Source organism: Ambystoma mexicanum, chromosome 14 (genome assembly GCF_040938575.1).
Source record: "Ambystoma mexicanum isolate Mex_15411 chromosome 14, UKY_AmexF1_1, whole genome shotgun sequence".
NCBI lineage: Eukaryota > Metazoa > Chordata > Amphibia > Caudata > Ambystomatidae > Ambystoma > Ambystoma mexicanum.
The window spans coordinates 190,736,849-190,761,576 of record NC_090940.1 but is presented as its reverse complement, the minus strand read 5'-3'; the positions used below and the strand labels follow the sequence as shown (position 1 = coordinate 190,761,576).

The 24,728-nt window shown below is 49.7% G+C and overlaps 1 protein-coding gene across 1 annotated transcript in view; it reads left to right on the top strand.

The window, feature by feature from the left end:
* Positions 1 to 24,728, top strand: part of CCDC175 (coiled-coil domain containing 175) — an 814,258-nt gene that overhangs the window by 613,466 nt on the left and 176,064 nt on the right. The window lies entirely within an intron of this gene.

Below are 24,728 nucleotides of genomic sequence, written 5' to 3'. Positions count from 1 at the left end.
GATCGGTGATGAAGTCCATAGAAAGCGTATGCCAAGGGCGAGGTGGGATGTCAATAGGGCGTAAGAGGCCTGCTGGTCTTTCCTTTTGACTCTTGTTTTGGGCGCATACTCCACAGGACATTATAAAGTCTCTGATATCTTTTTTCCAAGACGGCCACCAGAAGTAGCGCTTGATCTTTTCTGAGGTCTTGGCTATACCGGGATGTCCTTCCATTAAAGAATCGTGATAACAAGAGATTACTTTTTTCTGTAAATCTGTGCTGGGTAGGTATAATCGTTCTTGGAAATACAATAAGTTGTCCTTTACTGCAAAGTCCTTTCCCTGCAGATGCCAATTCTGTATGTCTGCTGGAGTTACAAGTTGCCTGGCTTTATCCTTAACTTCCTCTATGGATTCTGTGGCGATTACACCCAGAATTCTTTGTTCGGGAATGATTGGTACAGGTTTAGGGTTGATCAAGTGTTCTTCCACTCCCATCCGAGAAAGGGCATCAGCTTTACCGTTTTTTGTACCAGGTCGATAGGTAATTATGAAGTCAAACTCGGCAAAGAATAATGCCCAACGGAGTTGTCTAGAGGATTGGGCTTTTGCGGTTTTCAAATATTGCAGGTTTCGGTGATCCGTAATCACAGTAACGGTGTGTTGGGCCCCCAGCAGATAATGCCGCCAAGCCTTAAAGGCAGACTTGATAGCCAGAAGTTCCTTGTCAGTAATCGTGTAATTGATTTCAGGAGGCGAGAATTTGCGGGACCAAAATGCCACGGGATGCAACTGATTGGTTACCGGGTCCTTTTGTGATAGAACTGCCCCCATGGCAAGGCTTGAAGCATCAGTTTCCACGATGTAGGGGAGTTCGGGGCGAGGGTGTTTTAAGATTGGTGCAGAGATAAATTTAGTCTTCAAATTCTGGAACGCTTGTTCCGCCTCGGTAGACCATTCAAAACGTTTGTTTTTCTTTAACAAGGCAGTGATGGGCTGGACTATTCGAGAGAATTCGGGGATAAACCTGCGGTAAAAGTTAGCGAAGCCTAACATGCTTTGCACACCTTTTACGGAGGATGGTGATGGCCATTTGAGAACTGCATCGACCTTCTTTGAATCCATACGCACTCCGCCAGGTGATAATATGAATCCCAAGAATTCAACTTCAGTCACGTTGAAAACACATTTTTCCAACTTAGCGAAAAGTTTGTGTTGACGCAATCTTTCGAGGACCATTTTCACGTGTTTCCGATGTTCAGATTCCGATGAAGAATAAACGAGGATGTCGTCAATGTAAACAACAACACACACATCTATGAGCTCTCTGAGGACATCGTTCATAAAATATTGAAAGGCGGCCGGGGCATTACAAAGTCCGAAGGGCATGACCTGATATTCAAATAGCCCATACTTGGTGCGGAAGGCCGTCTTCCATTCATCGCCCTCTTTTACTCGTACCAAGTGGTAAGCTCCTCTAAGATCCAGCTTTGTATATATGCATGCTTTTCTGACTTGGTCCAGGAGTTCAGGGATCAAAGGTAACGGATATCTATTCTTAACGGTGATCTGGTTCAGGGAGCGATAATCTATACAAGTTCTAAGGTCTCCTTCCTTTTTTGGAACGAAGAACAAAGCTGAAGAAGCAGGGGACTTGGAAGGACGAATGAACCCATTTGCCAGGTATTGATCCAGGTATTGTCGAAGGTGAAGGTTCTCAGGCTCGGTGAGGGCATAAATTCTACTACAAGGAGGAGTAGATCCAGGTATCAGGTCGATCTGGCAGTCATAAGACCTATGAGGAGGTAGAGAGTTAGCCTGATCCTTCCGGAAAACATCTTGGTATTCTAGGTATTCGGGAGGTAACTGGGGAGTCTCTGAAGAAATTGCTGCCAGTGCAACACCAGGTGGAGGGTAACAAGTAGAGACACATTCTGGAAACTGGACCGTTCTTGCTCGCCAATCGATCAGAGGATTGTGTTTCTCTAACCAAGGTATTCCTAGAATAATCTGAAACTGAGGGGCCTTGATCACATCGAACACGATCTTCTCATGGTGTCCATCTTGACTTACTAGCGTCACTTCTTGAGTGGTATGCGTTACTGGCCCGGAGGTTATCTCCGTACCATCCACCGTAGTAATGACGTCCTTTACAGCCTTGGGACAAAGAGTTAGATTCATCCTCAAAACCATTTCATGATCCACATAATTGCCGATGGCACCGCTGTCGACGTAAGCTTCAATTGCATGTAATCGATCCGGATTATCAGGGCTAATGAGGACCATAGGTATCACGAAATGCGAGGTCACGGAACTGGTTTTCACGCTCGGCAAGAGGACCTCTATTCTTGTCGGGCGAGGTCGTTTCCCCGCTCAGAGTTTGTAACTTTGGTAACTGCAGCTCCTACTGCCTTCTTGGCAGGTTTCACCGGACAGTCTCGAAGAAAGTGCCCTGAGTTTCCGCAATAGAGGCATAATTGCAACTGTTTTCTCCTTTCCCGCTCCTTTTGTGTTAGAGGACCTTTCAGACCCCCTTTTTGCATGGGTTCCCCGGAGTCTACTCCTTTGGAAGGAGTTGGCGGTTTGGAAAATACTCGAGCATCAAACTTGGAACGATCGGCCTTCCTGTTCTGCAGTCTGTGATCTATTTGAACGACTAAGTCTATATAGTCCGAACAATCTTGTGGGGGATTCACTACTTGGGCTAACACATCTTTGAGCTCTCCGCGTAGACCTCTATAAAACAGCGTAATCCTTTTGTCCTCAGGCCAGTGAGTTTCCACTATCAGTCGGTTGAAAGACGCAATATAAGCCAAAAGGTCTTGATTACCTTGTCGCAACGAAAGAAGCTCATTGTCCAAGGCCTGCCCCTGTGAATGTCTTGCGAACAGTTTTTCCATACTGAGCTGAAAAGCTTGAAAATCATGGAGGACCGGATCATCTTGATTTACTAGAGGGATCGACCAGTCTGCCGCATTGCCACTAAGGTACGAAAGCACGAAAGCTACTTTAGCTTGATCAGTTGGAAAGGCTGCTGGCCGGCATAAGAAATGCAACCGGCACTGATTGATAAATACTGCAAACCTCTTTGGGTCACCAGAAAATCGTTCGGGCGGAGCCAGAGGTACATTCCCAGGTAGGTTGATCTGCACTGGATTCATAGAGGATGTAGAAGGAAGATTTCCCCCAGATGCGGGTAACGGGGTCTGTCCGGCTTGTGACTGTAGCAATTGTCTAGCGAGATCATCTGTTCGCTCCTTGGAAATAATCAGTTCCCTTCTTAGAGCGTTCGTTTCCTGACGGGCTGCATGCACTTCTGCCCTTAGTTCCCCAAGTAACTGGGCTAGCTGGTCGGTATCCGAGGTTTCCATAGCGCCTGGACGGGAGTTTTGTGGTAGGCTTTGCGTTCTGTAACGCTCACCTGATTCCCGTAGAGGCGCCGGTCTTGACTGGGCGTATACCGTATCTTCAAAGGTGATGTGTAACACACGGCTGGCTCTTTGGGCTGGACCTCTGTGCACTGTATGTCTGGTTTGAAGGGTAAGATGTCTGCAGATAGAAAATGTGGGATTAATGAACTGGGTTATTGAATGTCTCTCTCTTCTTCCCTTTCTCTTCTCCTGTAGAACCCCAAAGGTTAACGCTCTCACCTTAGGTAAGTGAACGCCGTGCTCTCCATCTGCCTCGAGGCAGGGTGCTGTAACCAGTTTCTTCACTGGATAAGGGGAGCAGGCCTCTTGACTTCAGAGGACTGCTGTCCGTCGTTTACTGCACGAACGGTAAGTTTCGAGTAATTCTAATGTCTTTAAAGTCTTTAGTAATGATGTCTCTTGTTTTGCAGGGTCCCGGCGATGGCAGATGGCGGGCTGAAGTGAGTTGAAGATGGAGCCCGTGTGATGAATAGAAGCGCCTGGAAGCACGTAAGTAAGCGCTTGTTGCCTGCTTCACGATGCGCTCTAACTGTCTTTTTATTTTGCAGGTACAAGTTCGGGGCGGCTGCAGGGTGCCGGAATACCCACTGGGTTAGATGTGGAAAGGAGTAATGGCACGTGAGTATTAAAGTTCCCCAATGTCTTTAAACGCACCTTGTTTTGTCTTTCAGATGCGGGATGCAGCGCCGAAGGCCTCCGGAGCGTGCGAAGAGTTGGTAAGCTTTTGTCTTTCAGATGCCGGAATGCAGTGTGAAGACCTCCGGAGCGCACGAAGAGTAGGTAAGCCTTTGTCTTTCAGATGCCGGAATGCAGCGCGAGGCGTTGGTGACAGCCGATGGACCAGGTAAGTGAAGAGCTGTCACTGAAGACCGTAATGCTAACCTGTTCTTTCTTGTCTTTATAGGTGTTGCTGAAGACTGGATTCAGAATGGTAAGCCTTTTTCCTTAGGCCCAGGATCAGATGCAGAAGACACGATGAGCGTTCTGCTGCTGAGGATGCAGAATAACGCAAAGCAAGATTCATCCATCGGGTGTGGTTTAAATAGCCTCCTGTAGTGCTTAGGTGTCTCCTTCCACAGCCACGCCTAAGAAAAGAGTTCCTGCTTTCCAGAAGAGTTCCAGTGTTCTGAATCTAGTGAGTGGCTCCTGCCCCACCCAACAGCAAAAGTAGTTCCAAACAGAAGAGGATCAGAGACTCAACTGGCAGGCAAGTAAGCAGCATGGTCTGCTGCAGGTAAGTCCACCCAAGCATTATGAGCCCGGCGCTTCCAGCGCTGGGACTGGGCATATTTATGAGCCTGGTGCCACTGGCGCCAGCACTGGGTCCAAAAGGTCCCAATTGGGACTGGTTGGCACTCGGAACCTGGGTTATGGATCTGCTTCCAAGGGAGTTGGGAAAACCCTGACCTTTTGGAAGCAGAGATCATGACAATAGTATCGATGCAGGGTTCGGGACTAGAGGGAACTCCTTCTGAATTACATCATTGAGGGGTCGTAAGTCCTGTATCATCCTCCAAGACCCTCCTTTTGCTTTTTTGATTGGATAAATACATGTGTTACATGGGGAGTTCGAAGGCACTATTATCCCTTGTGCTAGTAGTGCATTTATTGTTTCTTTTATCCCTTCTTCAGCTTCACGGGACAATGGATACTGTTTAACTCGGGGTAAAATTGCTCCTTGCTTTAGTTTTATTACCACAGGTTTACTCCGTGCAACAGCCCTACATCATGGGGGCCTGTTGTCCATAAATTGTTTGGTACGAACCTCATGTCGTCATCAAAAAATGACGGCGGTGCTCCTACCACTGTCATTAATTGGACGGGGGTCTCCCTGGCTTGTATTAAAATGTCACAGGGCACCGCTATTTCCATCACTATCTCGCCATCCCCTTCTATGTCAGAAAAGAGATCCTCATCTGTTACCTCTCGTAGGGCGATGTTGGCGTTTGTACACAGCACTGTGCGCCACTCGCATCCTTCTCCGTCCACCCCAATCACAGCGATCCTTTTCGCAGATACTTGTACAGCGTGCAAGTCCAATGATACCACTGATCCTGGTGCTGCGTTGGGACATACTATGGGGCGGAAGAGGAATTCCGCTGGAATCCTCCAGTCCATGCTTCTTAGCTCTGGAATTATGAGGGCCAAGCTTTTTAGCCCTGCAATGAACATCTCCTCATCTTGTGGCAGCCCTCGTATTTCCTGTGTGGTTATGTAGGCGTGCACTACCAGCATCGCACGCAAGGGACATATTCCGGGTGTAGAACACACTATTCCTCTCTCGGTGAATGATATGGTCATGTTAAGTTTACTCAGGAGGTCCCTCCCTAATAAATTTACTGGTGAGTTTTCATAGTATAGTAAGGGTGCCTTTACAGTTTTACCCCCCCACTGTTACATCCAATGCTTCTGTGTAAGGAACTTCAATTACAGCCCCAGAGAACCCCTGCGTCTCTAACTTCCTGTTAGATAACGGGAATCGGCCCTCTCTGACACATGATTTCTCCGCTCCCGAATCAACCATGAATATGAATTGCTTGTCTCCTATCTGCGCCCCTACCAATGGTTCCTCTGCTGCACTGTAGGTGGTGGATAGGACTGGACACGCAAGTTTTCTCTGTGGGCTGTCCTATGCGGGGTGTCTCATTGCCCCCCCTTCATTAAATACACTTCCGGAAACCACTGACATACCGTTGTAAGGTGCTGGCGCGGGGGCCCCGTTTACATGTACTGCGAAAGGGTTACCTGGCGTGTATTGCACGCTGTCATTGTTTTGTGGGTGGTTCTGTGCTCTGTACTGGGGTCCCTGTTGCTGGCCAGCATTACCCTGGCCTGGGTTTCTCAGTTGCTGTTGTCCCATCGGAAGGCCATATGGGCTTCCCGGGTGGGGATGGCCATACTGTTCTACCTCCTGGAACCCGTTGTTGGGTCTGCTTCTACACTCTCTAGAGTAATGCCCCCACCGCCCGCAGTTCCAGCAACTTCCTTGTGCACCTCTAGGACCCTGCCATCCGTTTCCTCCCGTTCCCCCGTACCCCGGTCCACCTCCTCTTCGGCCCCTGTACCCACCTCGTCCCCCTCGAGGGGTCCACTCTTGCCACTGCGGACCTCCGCCTTGCTCCTGCTCATTCCACTGCCACTGTCCTGTTCCCGCCCAACTAGTTGCCACTCTTCCTTGTAGTGCTATCAGCCCCTCCTCCTCATCATCTCCCTCTCTGCTGTGTGGGAGCGCGGCTACTGCTGCTGCAACCTTCACCAACTTTGTCTGTACTAACTTCGCCTCGTCTGCCAATCTTTTCTGCGCCACCTCCTTCTCCCTCTCCTTAATTCGTTTACAATGATGTACTATTATGCTCTGAATTTCTGGCCATCCCTTTGCTTCAATACCTGCTATCTTGTCGAGCGCCTTCTGCACTTCCTTTGGTAGCCCTCTTTTTATAATGAAGTAAAATAAAGATGTCAATTGATACCAGGGCGTACCCGTTTCTGCTCTCCACATCTCTTGGACCCGAAAAATGTAATCCATAGCCTCCTCCCCGTCATTCATGGTACACTGCATCACTGACTGTAAGTCTGGCGTATCTGGGAATGTTTCGCGTAAGGCATCCCACACCCTGGCACGCACTGTGTTAAAGGAGGCCCCATCGTGTCGGTCACAGTCTAACGTTACTCCCGGGAAACCCGCTTTTACCCATACTCTCTCAGCCTGATCGCCCACTGCTGACACGAGCAGACTTTTCACATCTCCTATAGCTAGGGGTACCCCAGCAGTATGTTTCTCAAAGGCATATATCCACTTACTTGCCCCTCCTGATAACGGGGGTAATAGCTTTAATAAATTGGCTTTATCCATCTGCGCCCATGGGATATAGTTAGGCCTCCCTCCTCCCCTGTGTATCTACGGGAGCTGTAGCTTTCCTTTCATCGTCCCATCCGTACCCGTTTTGGCTCCTGATATTCCCAGTGATGCCATTTTCCCCACTCTGTTCCTTAATCGCCCCGTCCATTCATCATCCAGTGTTCTCATCGAACACGTACCATCCCCCCCTTCGCTTCCCCCTCCCATTGCCATGCTCAACCTGTCGCTTTCTTCTAATTCGTCCCTTATGTCACATAGTAATTCCTCTCTGTCCCCCATAGGCCTTTCTTCATTGTCGGCATCTTCCTCTCGCGTCCCTATTTCAATTATTCGTGTCGGTTCTTCTTCAATTCTGAACAGTATCTCACCTTTTTTCCACCCCTCTTCAGGTTTTCTATTCTCACTTGGCGCTCTAGACGCACGCCCTGATCTAGGTGCATTAAGTGCTGTTTGCCCACACATGTCCCTTATCCTTGAGAGCTCGTCTTTTGCTATTGACAGTCTTGACTGTAAATCATCTGTGAGCTTCTGTATGTCCCCCCTTTGTGTACTCGCCTGGCATCGCTCTCTCGTACTTTCATATGGTGGGGGTGCCGTAGGCCGGTGGGGTGTGGTAGTTGTCGGGGGAGGCACATATGTGGGGTCACTGTATCCTTCTGCGGGTACTGGCTTGTTTAATATCGGGTACAAACTTATTACCTCTACTGGTGGCGCTACACTTGGCAATTCTTTGACATCTTTCTGTATCAGTAGTGGATTGTCTGTGGTGGATGGGAGATCAGTATTTAATGCTGGTGTTTTGGGCGGTGGTATCTCTTCAAATAACCTCCAAAGATCTACTATTTCTCTCCTATTTTGCAGCTGCTTTCCTTTGTACTTCAAACAAATGCATGTGGTCACCATATCCAGAACACTCTTATCAAATGACCCTCCCTCTGGCCATATCTGGGGTAACCCCTCTCCTTTCAGCTCAGTTACCCATTGGTCGTGATATTTCTTAATCCGTTCTGCGTACCCTGGGAGATTCTTACAAATATGTGATAATGGTGTTTCAGCCCCCATCTCTGTGCCCTCCTAGTGTTTGTGTGTCTCTGTGTGTGTGTCTGCAACTACAATGTAAATGTAATATCAATATTGCTTTTTTTTCTTTTTTTTTTTATATTCTACTTCACATTCAATGTTAGGCTCGTTTGGGCTCTCCCCCCCCCTTTGATTGTACAATACAAAACTGACTGTACACAGTTTCTACTGTGTTCTCTTTGGGGGGCACATACAAGAGCAACCCATCATTTATTTTGACAATTTCAGTCCAGAAATCAAAAGGTACCCACTCACTTCACTGTATCAACGTTGTCTTTAAAAAAAAAGTTTTATCCGGTCACACTTACCATGACCATTTAACTATTATACATTTATAGTCGCTTTACACATTCGCAACATCAGATTGTCTTCTGACACATACGAGGTGCACACACCTCTTGGTACCACTCAATTCACCATTCAAGCTGCCCTCCCTTTCCTCCCTAGCCGGCTGTCCCTGTCCGTCTTATTTGAATCTATGGATGCGCATGTATATATATATATATATGTTATCCTGTTCTCCCCCCTTCCAGTAGGACTCTTTTTCTCTTATTTTTATTTTTCCCCTAAGTTTGTGTTAATCTCACTTTTATTCTCCCCCTACCCCTAAAGAAAAGAAAAGAAAGAAGTAATAGCGATCACTAATATATTCTCAGTGCCCCCTTTTGCTGAACACTTTTATTTCATATTCCACTTCTTCATATATTCCCAGTACTAGTCAAGATAGCACTATGCGGCGCCGCCTTCCACCCCCTTTCGGAGCTAGGTTCCCGTCACTTTTATCTCTTATTCACCTCGTAATCCTAATGGCCATATGCAAAGAAAAAGCAAAGAAAGTTTAAGATGATCTTTAGTAGATCTGCGTACTCCCTCTTCGTTACCTGTCCTACACTTCTCTTCCCGCTCCCCTTACAATCGCTCGCACTCAGTACTCACGTGCCCGTCTTGAACCGATAGTCTCCGAAACTGGGTCCGTCCAGGCAGTGTCGCCGTCAGCTCAACAGTCAGCCCCGGCTCCGGCGAGCGGTACTCAAAGGGGATTTTTCAACCGGGATCCCGTACCCTCTCTCTATTGAGTGCGCACTTCTTAGTGTACCGGTCGCCGTTGGCGGGCAGCCTCCCGGAGCCGGCTCACCGTGCGTATCCCTTTTCGACCGGAGATTCTCGTGCCAAAAGGGGACGGTAATGTTCGATCGGGAAATAATAATAAAAAATCATGCTTTCGGGGTCACCACTGAAGGCAAGCGTCCCCAACCAGCACGATCCTCCCCGCAATGAGAGACAATGAAGGACTCTCCCAAGATGGGAATAAGGCCAAGACAGAGTGCGGGTGAGAGTAAATGGGAGTTTATCAATCAGAATAGGGCATGCAAAGAACTCTGCAACCTCCGAGAGCGCTCTGCCTGACAATAGCAAAGACAGGCGTATATATTTACAAAAAACGTCATAAGAACCTACACACTATAGGGGGCACAAGTTTAATGGGATTGGGTGGCGACGACTAACTATAGGTGCTGCTGCGGCGTGGTTGGTCTTGGCTGGAAGACGTCACTGGTCAGCCTCGTGGGTTGGGCTTGGCCTGGCAGGTCGGCTTGAGTTCATCCGGGCGGTGTTGGTGTGCCAATGCGGCCTGTGGCAGAGATGAATGCCTTTCCTGACTTATTTGCCCTCTGCCATGCACACCGCAGTCATTCGGTCATTACAGTGTTGTTCTCTTTAGTAAATCTTCCAATAGGTTATTTTACAGGTTAATGCAACACAGGAGGAATGTACCTTGTGAGGGGTCTGGAGGTAATACGTCAGGACATGGTTACCAGTGTCCTGTTGACCGGGGCCATAGGTCGAGGGGCTAAGCTTCAGAGCCTGGGGCAGGCGGTACAAGTCTTTCTGCCTTGTTAGAAGTTGTTATGGATGTTCCTCTGTGTGTTGTCAACGTGTTGGGTGTCCTGATTGCACAGGGCCATAAGTCTAAGATGGTCCGGTAGGTTGTGGGGTTTACAAGGGGGCGCGTGTGTTCAGGCAGAGGTTTACTGCTGAGCTGTAAATAATGCAGGTGGCGAGCCGCGGCCTTGGGTGCTACAGAGGGGATTACAACTCTTTGAAGCGGCTCCAGTCTGGTTGGGGGAGGTAAAGCAGTGCGGCGCGGTCTTTGTTCTCATGCCTTGGCAGTCTTCGCAGGGTGGGAGGGGGAATGGCCTTGCCCGTATTTCACAAAGGTATCTCCCTCGTGTGGTGCCGGTTTTGGGTAACGACATCACAAACATTTGAACACTCTATAATACTCATTCAAATTAATACAAAACATGCATTTAAACTTTGCTGGATGCGTTTCGATTATATCCAGTCTGAGCACCTTATTCATACATTATGTTTTAACAACTACAGTACTTGGTTATATATGTATATATATATATTTGCAGTAAGTGAGGTAGAATTAGAATTGGTGGAGTACACAGAAAATAACCCGCCACTGTTCGTGACGGTGGTGGCACCTGTGGGGCCTAGACATGCACACATGACAAACGCCTTCTCGTGCATCCTTCACATAAGCCCTCTGTATGGTTACATTCATCTTCTCGTGTCCTCTAGCAGCATTAGTTCAGTTATGGCGCAAGCCCATAGAGTGTAAGTTTCCCAGTGATACACGTGACAAATAGATCCCTGGTGCGTTCCTTTGTTTTTAGCACCTAACTGCAATGGTGTGGGCTCGCCATCGCTTATATCATGGAAGCATGCTTTCTTAGGTTTATACATTTTACAGGCTTTTGTAATATACAGGGTTTTTGTGGAAGAAAGCATACTTTGCGAGTGGTCTTGACATTAATATATAAAGACTGTCTGCCATCTGATGACCGTTTTACTGTTCTTTTCATTTCCCAGGCCTGCTGGCCGGGTCATGCTGGGAGCGATGATACACTGCGGGAGGTGAACTGATACAATGTTAGTGTATTACGCTAGCTCATGTCCGTCTTGTTCGTGGGAACGTGCTCGCAGCGGATCTGCCAGGGTGCTGCGGCGACAGGGATGACTGAGATTCTCCAAGGGTGGGGGCCGCGCTACAGTGCGCCAAGCTCACACCATCTTTACCAAATAAAATGGTTTCTGGGCCTAGCTAAATTTTAATACATGTGGGCAGTCAATATGTGTTGGGCAATCAATACGTGTGGGCAATGTCTCCAGCGGGTGAACCCTCCACCACCTGGGCCCGGGTGGCATGAGGGGACGCCCAATGAGCCATTGCCCTCACCTGGGGAGAAAACGCAGGCGAGGGGGGTCTCTTGGACCAATCCTCCCCTACATCTGCCCCTATTAGCACTGTACTGAGTAGCGGTAACGCTATTGTGTTGGCAGTATCCCGGCGCAATTGCCGCTGGGATACCGCCAACCTCCTGATTAGGCCCTAAGTCAGCAGTGCCTGACCATTGGCATTCAAGGATATAAGGGGACACACTGAATGTAACAATTCAGTAGAGATAATACCAACTCACCAGGCAACGTGGAATACACTTCCAAGTATAGATTTTTCTTTCAATCGCACTGCTCCAGTCGAGGTGGCGGAAATCCCTTCAATGCACCTACTCAAACTCATAATTTCAAACATTGATGAGCTTGATAACAACAGGAGAGGGGCACTTTGGTAACACTCACCAGCAGCACAGATTTAGATTTAATCAACCTACACTCCCCGGCAGGCCACGTAATTACAGACAGGAGTATTCCGATGATATATGATTCAAGGCAGCAGGGGCTTGGTTATCATCTGCGGATAAAAATAATGGTAATGTTTACTCCCATGACTATATACCGTACACTAGGTAACCAACTTATCCCATATCAAGGTCACAGCCCACTACATTATTAAATACCACATACATTTTACACAATGTTCCAAACCATCATTCAAGTCGAGTTGAAACCAAGGAGGGTCTAATCAATAAATGCACTCATTGGTTGCACCATGTTCGAGGATGTCCCTCTGTAATAAGGGATGATATCTTAAGCTGCGCCAGACTCTACGCCCCAGGGACAGAATTAGTGGACTACATCAGAATAGAGTTTAGGAATGCACAGGTGGGCCTAGGTATTTGATTTTTGAATTTAGGTGTTTACCACCACCACAATGTAATATCAAAATGAGCATACCCCCCAGAAGTAATTTTAAACTCCAAGAAAGAGCCTTCAGCCCTGCCAATTGTAAACCTACCCTAAGGGGTCCACTAAACCAGGCCCCACAATATAGGAATGTCCCGAATCTCTTGAGCAAAAGTAGCAAGGATTTGGTTGAGTGACTAGGTACCCAATGTTTGCCCCCACAACCACTCCTAATTGAGGACATTGATCTAGATATGCAAATAGAATTAGATAATTTGGTATCATGGAACATAGCGGGTAACATCTAATTGAGCAAGTTGAGTGCTTTGATTATTTAGGAATCCGGTTCTCTAGCAATGGGAGCTAGACTAGTCAGATGGATAAGGCCCTGCTCACGCTGGAGCGACAGAGTAAGTCAATTCCGAAATGTACAAAAAATCATGGTAATAACACATTTTCTCCCGCACTCCAGCTATATAATTTACAGGTCAGAACTGCTGCTATGTTTGGAGCAGAGATCTGGGGCCATTCAAGTACTGCAAGGATGGTATTAACCGAAAACACATTTCTTAAAAAAGCACTCTTGTCTTCCACCTTGCACCCCGAGCACCATATTACACCTGGAATAAGCAGTACATTTCTGATGCTATCACCAGTAACCCAGTCCACTACTGGCTCCGGTTAGGTACTTCTTCTCATCTAAGCAAATATAAGGAGGCCTTGATCGATGTCCTGTTACAAAGTGGAGGGCCCGAGTTAAAATGGTGTAAACATGTTAGAACTATGTTAACTGGACCTCAACGATATCTGGTCTAACCCTGAGCATATAACGTCCCATACAAAAACATTACTTGCACAAAGGCACGCATCTGTGCTTCTTAAAAGGGAAAGTATTACTGGTTATGAATCCAACCAAGCTATTGCGTATTGAATTACCAAAATGAAGTATGGTTATAAACATTATTTAGAGGTAATTTCGCCTAGCTTTGCTCAATCTGTGCTTGAACTGTGATCACTTGTGTCTGTCTATTCTTGATACCATGCAATCCTTACAGTACTGCCACCGGTTAAGTAATGCAGGACTTTGGGACAGTGCAGGGAGAATCCCCTTGTCTATGGCCCTTCTGTAGTTGCATGGCAGTGTGACAAAGTCCCATGTCAGGCTCCGTGGACAGATGGGAGAGTGTCTTTTGGGGCCAGGGCCATCCCCAAGTCAGCAGATAATAGGCTGGGGTTGGATTAAGGAGGATCTCCAAGGCAGTCTGTCACTGACCAGGCCCCTTGGCAGTGGACAGTCAGTTTAGGACCACCATCCCCCCTGCCCAAGCTATGCCAGACATTGAGGAGCCCTCCACACACCAATTCCTCTAAACAAACACTTCTCAAAGAATATGTCACATTCCCATATACATCCCGACTCTATAGGGAAGCATCCTTGAAGTTTGCTGACTTATACAAGTTCAAACTACTGCTGGTAGAACTGGTGGAGCTGCTTGGAAATGTTGACCCATCCATAGAGAGATCAATGAGCTTGTGCAGGTTCACAAACTCACTCATGGCAACAGCAGACTGCTCCCAAAGTGCACATGTTGCAAGAGTTCACTGATCCATCCACAGCAAATGCGGAGTCACCACAGATGCAGGTTTGTGAACCTGCTCATGGCAACTGCAGGCCCTCCCACAAAGTCCATGAGCCTGCAAGCACGAGGACGGCTGCCACAACCACCAGAGAACTGCTGCTCAGCCCTAAGGGCATCCCAGGTATCCCAAACATTCCTTCACTCAGACCTATCATTAGAACAATCAGCTCACAAAACCAACACCATGTCCCTATCTATTCATGTAAATGGGTGTCAAGGTCATGAAGTCAGGGGCACAGGCATGCAGGGGTCGCATGCACAGGAGACCTGGGTGGACACTGTTCTGGCGCCTTTGGCACCAGGCACATGAACAAAAGTAAGCAAGAACATCCATTTAACACCAAAAAGCTTTTATTATGGACATAGCACTTCAGAAGCATTAACCTTGAACATGCCATCCATTAAGCAGCCCCAAGTGTATTCTTGGGTGTGGCTGCTAATGGATTGCCTTCGCACGTGCTCACTCCCTAGGAGTGGCAGCGTGTGGCTGGTAAGCCGGCCCTAATGGGCGTGCCCACGATCTCAGCTATATAAACTGCCCCGATCCTCAAGACAGACGCTTCGCGTTATTCTGCACTTGCAAGCTGCGTAACGCTCAGTCAACTGAGGTCAGACTTACCTTTGAGGATCCTCGCTTCCTGGACATCCTGCTTCCTGCCAGCATACTTACCAACTGGGCGAAGCTGTTCTTACCTGTACACCTCTTCGGCGAACCAAGTATTCATCTTTACACTTTTCGGAACGCCGAAATCTTTATCTTGGCACCGCAGCACGACACGCTCCATCGTCGACAGCAGCGCCTGCAAGGAAAAACAGAAGACAAGGTTAGACATCGAAAAAACAGTCAGTTTAAGGTTGCACTTTGCCATACTTTGCGCTTTCCTTAAACCATCACTTACCTGCTGTCGAACATTGCATTAGCATCCATCTTCCATCCGGCCGCTTCTCGCGTCTCACAGCTGCATTGAGGCTGCATTTCCATCTAAGGGAAGAAAACAGAAGAGAGACATTATTGCGGGCATAAATAGGAGCAACATATAAAGACATTAAACATAACAAACAGCATCACAAGAGCTCAAGAAAGACTTACCAATCATAAGGAGAAGCATAGTCGCAGCTGGACTGGACTAATATCAGGGATCAGTGAAGGAACTAGATCCCATTTGACGTGCCCCTGCCAGAAGTAGCAGGATGGAGAGCATATCTTCCATAATTCACAGGTGAGCTTTATGGGCCGGCGTATGCTCACAGAAACCGTACTTTGGGGTGAAGGGTTTGAGAAGTACAAAAATCACAGATTAGCGGTACTCACACACTCTTATCTCCATGCAGGAGCAGTATCACCATGTACCACCGCTCACAGCTTTTCTACTGAGGGAGAGGCTTGAAGGGGGTGATTCAAGTTCAGGGATGGCTGCAACTGTGCCCAAACGCCTCTGCAGAGACCAGGTGAGCGTAACAGAACGCGAAGCCTCTAATACTCTCCGCCTGGGCATTATGGAAACTTCAGAAACAGATCAGTTAGCCCTCTTACTAAGGGAATTACGGGCTAAGTACATGCTTCAAGACAAGAAACCAATGCATTACAAAGGGATCTTATTGTAACTCGAGAAAGAACTGATGAATTGGCAAGACAAATGCTACAAGCACAAGCACAAGCAGGACAGGTTCCACTGCCTGGAGTGACCCATTCTTCTCATTCTTCCACACCACAACAATCAACACCGGTTCAGGTGGTTCTTCCATGAGCAGTGCCTCTAGCCCCTCCCGAACTCTTCATCAGCAACCCAAGCAAGTTCGCTGTATTTATGAACCAATGTCGCCTTCATTTCTTATGCAGACTAGGAGCCTTTCCTAATGACCAAGCCAAAGTGGCGTTTGTACTCTCTTATTTAGGAGGTAGTGCGGCTGACTGGTCTATACCTTTGGTAAATCAAGATGACCCGTTACTCCAGAACTTTGGGAATTTCCAACATGAGATTTAGAAATTGTTTGCCCGTTATACTAAAGGACAAGCTGTGGACAATGAGTTGTTGTCACTCGGACAAGGGAGTCAAGATCTATTAACCTATATTGCAACCTTCACTCGTCTCATAGCCCAAACCAACTGGCCAGAAGAGAAGAGGACTACACTCTTTTACTGAGGGTTAAGTGGAGAACTTAAGGATGTGTTGGCACAAGTGGTGAATCCCCTGAGAGGTGTGCGGACTACATAGACCTGACGGTGCAACTCGATCATAGGTTGCAGAATCAGAAAATGGATCGAGCTAGATCAGAGGGACGGTCAGTTTACGTACGACCTTGTGAGAATCCGACTAAACCACATGAACAGTCTGAGCCAATGCAAATCGGTGGATTACGAAGTCCCCTTACCAAAGCAGAAAGGGAAAAAAAGAAGACAACAACAGCTTTGCTTATATTGTGAACAAGCAGGTCACTTCCTCCGTGACTGCCCAGTAAAACCACCCAAGAAAACGGTTGGGGCAATAGACAAAACTGATGAAGAAGAAGAACAGAACTCGGGAAACGCCAATGCCGGCAAGTGTAGGGGTCCTCTTGTCGAGCATGAAAAAGGAATCCGTACAGACCTCACATCTAGTCCTTCCAGTGCTTTTGGTGAATCACAAGCAACCATCAGAAATACATGCCTTGGAGGCATATATTGATTATGGAGCTGTGGGTAACTACATTGACCAAGATTTGGCTCTCCGAATAGGCCTTCCTCTCTTACAGAAGCAGAAATCGGAAAACCTCACTCCTGTGGATGGTTCTCAGCTATCATCCGGCCCGGTGACACAATACACCGAGAAAGTCAAGCTTCTCTGTCAGGACGGGCATCAAGAGGACATTACTTTCGATCTCATCAGTGCTCCTCAGTTCCAGATGATATTGGGAATGCCCTGACCCACAATCCTAGGATCGACTGGCGAAAACGAGTTCTGACATTTCCTCATGATTGTGCCGACACATGTTACAAAAAAGATGACACCAATCTGAAACCGAAGAAAGGAATCGTGTTGGGCCTCATCAGCTCCTCACCGCTTGAATACCAAGATTACCAGGATGTCTTAAAAAAGAGAAAGCCAACGTTCTGCCCCTGCACAGACCCTACGATTGTCAAATAGATCTTGTACCCGGAGCCCAGATCCCTTGCAGCCAAATTTACGCTCTGACAGAACAGGAAAATCAGCATCTTAGAACGTACCGGGATCAGTACCTGGCGAATGGTTTCATTAGGCCGTCCAAGTCACCTGCATCCTTGCCCTTATTCTTCGGGCCTAAAAAGGAGGGGGATTTAAGAACTTGCATCGGCTATAGAGCCATCAATCAGATCACAGTAAAAAATCGATATCCTTTACCACTTATACCAGAGCTCCTGGAACAAGTGAAACATGCTCAAATCCACACAAAACTGGATTTAAGAGGAGCATACCATCTTGTAAGAGTAAAAGAGGGAGACGAGTGGAAAACGGCCTTCCGCACTAAGTACGGCCTCTTTGAATACCAGGTCATGCCCTTAGGGTTATGCAATGCCCCTGCAGCGTTCCAATTCTTTATGAATGATGTACTCCGTGAACTACTGGACATTTGCACTCTTGTTTATATTGACGACATTCTTATCTACTCAAATTCCATGGAAGATCATGTAGGCCATGTCCGGGCAGTCTTAGAGAAGCTTCGACAACTACAATTGTATGCTGAGTTGGAAAAATGTTGTTTCCATGTAACCAAGGTCGAGTTTCTCGGTTTCATGCTCACACCACAAGGCGTACATATGGATACACGAAAGGTGGATGCAATCCTCCAATGGCCCTCACCAACATCCACGAAAGGAGTGCAAAGCATGCTCGGATTTGCCAACTTTTACCGTCGGTTTATGCCTGTGTTTTCACAAATTGTACATCCAATTACCTCCTTGTTAAAGAAAAATCAAAAGTTCCATTGGTCGACAGAAGCTGAAGAAGCCTTCCAGAAGTTGAAACTAGCATTCACTACAGCACCAGTCCTTCGACACCCACGACAAGACCTACCTTACATAGTTGAGACAGATGCTTCAAAAATAGCCATGGGAGCAGTATTGTTACAACGAGACCCTGAAACAGGACAACTACACGCCGTCGCATTCTGGTCCCGCAAATTGTCAGCCCCCGAGTTTAACTACGCAATCACAGATAAGGAATTACTGGCGATTAAAGCAGCATTCAAGGCCTGCAGACATTACCTTCTTGGGGCGAGACATACGGTCACTGTCATCACGGACCACCGTAACTTGCAATACTTGAAAACCGCCAAAGCACAATCCTCGCATCAACTTCGTTGGGCTCTCTTTTTTTGCGGGATACGATTTTATTATCACTTATAGACCTGGGAAAGCATGCATGAGTGAAGAAAAAGATGCTTTTACAGCATCCGACCCCATGGCCATAATTCCTTAGGAAAGGATTCAAACCAGAATAGCTGCCACCACGTGTGTGGATGATCAAAGAACAAGGTCGATTTTATGTCCAAGACCAAGAACTGCAAAAGCAAATCATCACAAATTACCACGATTCATTAGTGGAAGGACACCCAGGAATAGCCAAAACTCAGGCTGAGGTAAAACAAAACTACTGGTGGCCAACCTTGCGAAAAGACATCGCCCAATTTATTGAAACCTGCGGTGTCTGTGCACAACACAAGTCTTAGAAACAGAACCCTGCTGGCTTACTACATCCCCTAGCAGTACCGCCAGCACCTTGGCATACCCTGTCGATGGAATTCATCACGGATCTTCCACCCTGCAATGGATACAACACCATATTAGTCGTTGTGGATTTATTCTCCAAAATGGCCCATTTCATCCCTCTGAAGGGACTCCCAACTGTGTCAACTCTTGCTTCTATGTTCCTAGAGCAAATTGTTCGATTGCAGTATGATCTCAACTAAAGTAAAAGTTGTCTGGGTGGTTATTCTCCATGGTGGGTAATGCTCAGGGATAAATGGACAAAAAAAGGATCTATTGGGAAAGTAAATTGTTCCAACAAAAAGTTCTTCAAATTCTCAGGATGTCTAGGGCTCGGTCTCGTAGTAAATGCACATAATAGCTAGTGAGCTCAATGTCCTGGGTTTAAGGGGTTCCTGCACCCTATTTCCCACAATTCCCAATGTACCTTCTTCTTAGTCCTGGTCTTTTAAGGGTCCCTGTTTCCCACAGTTCTCTGGGTATTGTATCATTGGCTCTCAGTCCCATGTGTTTGCACTGTACTTGGAGCCTCTGGGTGGATCCTGAAAGTGTGGCCATGATAGCTTTCCAGGATAGGTTGGAGCCAGAGGAAGACAAGAGGCTACCCTAAAACTTGGACAGAGTTCTCACAATGTCCCTCCCTGTCTCTCTAGGTTCCGCTCTTCCAGGCTCTACCAGTCCCTAGTTTCTCATGCCCCACAAAGCTTTTCACTAGGCTGTCAGTCCACCTACGTGTCCCCTTTTGGTCCTATGGTCAGCTAGCTTCCCATTAATAAAATAAAAATGTCACTCCACACCTCTCTACTACTTCCTCTCCTAGGCCATTGCTGGTCCTTGACTTCACCTCTAAAGTTCCTTCTAGTACCTACTCTTTCACCTGCTTGATGTTAACCCAACATTTCCCTTTTCAGTTCTTTCTGTCACCTCCTCTTTCACCTTCCTAGGGTTTCTCCATTCCTCCAATCCTTTTAACAATTCTTCTACCCACTCTGCTGCACTTTCTCACCACTATTCTCTTCTCACTTTCTTTACCCCTTTGGGCAAACCCTCCACCCCTTTAGGCACCTCCCCTGTAACAATTCAGGTTCACCATTTCTCCAGCATGGGGTCTGGCATGGATTCACATGCTCATGAATATTCCCTGTCGTCAGGCTGGGAATCCTCGGTAAAGTAAAATCAGTATCAGTTTCGTTTCTGATCTGTCTTTCGTAGTAGTAACCAATCACTGATCTCTGCGTCATACTGACCACAGCCATTGACTGCCCTCTACCTAAGCCCCGCCTCTGGCAGCCATCTTCAGATTTTTACCGCACGTTCAAGTGTTGGGAGTCCTCGTGCTTAGCTCTCGAGCTTTTACTGCGTGTTTTGCGCTTTTTCAGGTGAATTTTCACATTTTTTCGGTTAATCGAGCCTCAAGCTCCACCGTTTCTACTCCCGTTAACGGCTATCCGTTACGGGATTTTCCTACACCCCTCAAGGGTGAAGATTTCGTCGAATCAACTTCTTGGAGGATTCCAGAAGATTTGCGGCCTACTTCGAGATGGCCCAGGACGCGAGTTCGTCACCCGGACCCAAGCTGTTTCGCAGCTGCCCTGGATGCGGGCTGCAGAATGTGTTTAAGGAAGACGAACATTCGCGATGCCTCTACTGTCTTCATGGGGACAAGACTCATGTAGAGAAGGACTGCCAGTTCTGCAAGAACTTGTCGGAGCGGACCATGAGGGACCGTCGATCCCGTCTCGCCAGCTGGTTGGAGAAGGGCTCAACGGGTGAGAAGAAGAAGAAAGGGTCAGAGCGGGCTTCTAAGTCCTGTGCGGGCGCCCCGGCGACGGGGGCCCAACACCAGGCCAAGCGCCGCGAGTCCGCTGGCTCCGGGAGCGCCGAAAGGTCAGGCTCTTCGGTCGCCAGGCAGGGCGCGCCTTCCCCGGCACCGTCAACCACGAGCCAGCGCTCCGGTTCGGGAGAAGCCCCGTCCGATCTCGGAAGAGGGGGAGCGAGGCGTCGCCCCTCCCCCTAAGGAGAAGGCCCGGGATGCACCTAAGGTGGTGAAGGCCCCTACCCAGCAGGCAAAGGCCCCTATCGAGGCGATCGCGGCGACTCTGGCCAAGCCAGCAGAGACCCCGCCAGCGGAGACTGCCTCAGGGACTAGAGTTTCCCTGCCGCAAAGGAGGGAATCCTCTTTTCAGCCCATCGTCATGGCCACCATGATGGAAGAAGCGAGGGGGGGCACGGTAGCCACCTCGAGCTCGGAGTCAGCCTCGGAGGAGGAACTGACCGAGGCCGTGAGGAATCTCGAAGTCCAATTCCAGACGGTTCGATCCCGTAAGGAAGATCCTTGGGAGATAACCGAGGAAGACGGCGAGGAAGAGCAGCCTTCCCTTCCGGCGCAGCCGGAACCTAGGCCTCACGATAGCTTGGCGGCCATTTTGTCTGCGATCCAGTCCTTATGCTCTGAGATAAGGACGAGATTACCACGGCCCAGGCCGGAGGACCCGCAACCTGGCCCGTCGGGAAGTCCTCAGAACAAACGATGGAGGACCCAACCCTCTCCTGCACTCGCCCCCATAAGGCCTACAGTTCCCTCCTCATCCTCCCACGAGTCGGGAGATGACGGTGCGATGGGCTCGACGACGGGTTCTGAGGGCGACAGCGACGATGACGGAACGGGTCTCCCGTCGCACGGGCCTCGCCGCCCGATGAGATTGGCTCATTCCACCCCATGATCGCCAGGGCGTCCGAATTGTTCCAGCTCTGCCCGGAGGAGCAGAAAAAGGAAGGTTTCCTCTATCAGCGCCGGGAGGCCAAGAGGAAGACTGTCATCGCAGTGCCTCTAATCGATGACATCTGGGAGGAGGGCCTGTCAGTTCTCAAGAACCCCTCCACGGCACCAGCCAAACGGGACCGGTACGAGAAGTACCGGGTCCCCGAAACCGCTCCCCTGTGCCTCAGGGCCCAGCCAACGCCAGACTCGGTCGTCTCGGCGGCGGCGAAGAAGAAAGCGGCGGGGTCAGGAGCCTCGACGTCGAATTTCCCGCCGGACGGCGAGGGAAAGAAGTTGGACGCCATGGGGCGGCGGGTCATTTCGTCGGCGGCGACGACGATCAAAACGGCCAACGCCCTGGCGATCGTGGCCCGTTACGACAGGGAGCTCTGGTTTAAGCTGGCCCCCATATTGGACTTCCTACCGGACGACAAGAGGTCCGAGGCCCTGGAAATACTTCAAGAAGGCGAGGTGGCGTCGGACCACGCCATAACGGTGGCAACCGATATTGCCGATACCGGGTTCCGCCAGCTGGGCAATGGTGTTTGCCTACGACAACGGGGATGGCTCCGGGCGACCGACTTCCGTCAGGACGTCCAGACCAGGGTATTGGACATGCCGTTCGACGGCAGCAACTTGTTCGGGAAGGTGGTGGACGAATCCCTCCAAGCCATAAAGACGGACACGGAGACGGCCCGCGCCCTAGGAGCCCTTCATCAACGACGGCCCTTTCGGAGCTCTGGAGGCAGACAGGGTGCTTCCAAAGGATCCAGCGGTGGCTCGTCGTCCTACCGCCAGGCGGCACGCTCCTCGTCTCAGGAGGCCTACAGGGGTCGCGGCAAGCAGGGAGCGCCTCGCCGCCATCGGCAAGGTGGCCAGGGCGGCAAGGCCACCACCTCCAAGCAGGACTGAACCGGCCGTGGTCTCGGGCCCCCACCGAAGCACCCCGGTGGAAGGCCGGCTGACGAAGTTCGTCGGCGTGCGGAAGTCCATCTCCACCAACCGTTGGGTGCTGGATACCCTGGCAAGAGGACACTCTATCGAATTCCTGAAGAAGTGCCCTCACGTTCCACCTGTGGCCAGTAAGGAAAGTCACGTCCCGCAACTGCTGTTGGAAGTACGGGCGATGCTCAGGAAAGGCGCCATCGAGCTTGTCCCGAAGAGGCTCCGGAGCTCCGGGTGTACTCAAGATACTTCCTCGTCAGGTCACAAAAGTTCAGGATGGTCACCCTCCAGCACGTACTGGGACAGCTGGAGGAAGGCGACTTTCTATCGTCGTTGGACCTGGAGGATGCATACTTCCACGTTCCCATCCTCAAAAGTCACCGAAAGTTCCTCAGGTTCGTCGTCCAGGGACGCCACTACCAATTCAGAGCACTGCCGTTCGGATTGAAGTCGGCCCCCAGGGTCTTTACCAAGTGCCTAGCACCTGTGGCGGCGCGGCTGCGCCTGCAGGGGATTCACGTCTACCCGTACCTGGACGACTGGCTCATCCGCTCAAGGACGAGGGAACTCAGGGAACTCACTGTCGAACACACTGCGAGGACCGTCCAGCTACTCACAGACCTGGGATTTGCCATAAATTACCCAAAGTCCCACCTGGTGCCGTCGCAGGTGGCCCTGTTTCTGGGAGCGAAGCTCGATACAGTGAGGCGCCTGGCGGCACCGTCGGAAGAACGGACGAAGACCATTCTAGGCAAAGTGCAGCGCCTGCTAGCCACGTCCCTCCTGGGGATGATGTCCTCTTGCATCTACCTGGTGCGCCTCTGCAGACTACGGATGCGCCCTCTTCAAGAATTTCTCGACGCCCGTTGGATGCAGGCGACGGGCACCTTCGAAGACAGGGTCCCCCTCAACGAGGTGTTCCGGCGGCCGATTCAGTGGTGGGGCGTTCGAGCGCACCTCACGGCGGGCAAGGACTTTCAGACGCTGGCGTACCAGGAGACGGTGACGACGGACGCCTCCCTGGAAGGTTGGGGCGCCCACACCGGAGATCTCCACGCAAGAGGCCTCTGGCTCCCGGAGGAGAGGCTCCTGCACATCAACGTCCTGGAACTCCGAGCCGTGTTCTGGGCTCTCAAATCGTTCCTCCCGTCGCTCAAGGGCAAGGTGGTGCGAATCTTCACGGACAACACCACGACAATGTTTTACATACGGAAGCAGGGAGGCACCAGATCCCCAGCCCTATCCAAGGAGGCACAGGATCTGTGGCACTGGGCGGTCGCCCAGGGGATGTTCCTGGTTCCCTTCCACCTGGCAGGAGAAAGAAACACCATCGCCGACTCGCTCAGCAGGGAGCTGCGCGCATGTCACGAGTGGGAACTGCGCCAGGATCAGGTGGATCAACTCTTCCGACGTTGGGGCAAACCCCAAATCGACCTATTCACAACAGCGATGAACTCGAAGTGCAAGAGGTTCGCCAGCAGGTTTCCCCAGCCGAGAAGCATGGGCGATGCGTTCTCGTTCCCCTGGGACGGCCTATACCTGTATGCGTTCCCTCCGTTGCCGTTGCTGCTTCGACTCATCAACCAGCTCAAGAGGTCCCGGTGCAGGATGATCCTCGTCGCACTGGCGTGGCCGAGGCAGATCTGGTTCCCGGACCTTCTGGACTTGTCAACGTCCCCTCCCACCAAGCTGTCGGCGGACGCGGACCTTCTCTCCAGAGAAGGAGGCGCCATCTTCCACCACGACCCGGCGTCGCTGAACCTGCAGGCGTGGCTCCTGCAGCGCTAGAGTTTGGAGGCTACGATATACCGGCTGATTGCAGAGAGGTTCTTGCAAAGGCCAGGGCGTCCTCGACTCCCAAATGCTACAGTCATAAGTGGAAGAGGTTCTCTATCTGGTGCCGAGCGCAGAAGATCAACCCCCTACTGATTACGGCCCCTCAAGTGCTGCTGTACCTGCTATCGCTGGCAAAGGCTGGGCTAGCCCATGCCTCCATTAAGATTCATCTGGCGGCGATCTCCAGATATACCAGAACCACAGGACGGACGTCCCTGTGGTCCCATCGACTGGTAAAAGAGTTTATGAAAGGACTGTTCCGGTCATTCCCGCCGGTGAAGGCCCCGGCCCCGGCGTGGGAACTTAACGTGGTGCTGACCAGGCTCATGGGGCCCCCATTCGAGACGATGCACTCCGCACCGATGAAGTTTGTGTCATGGA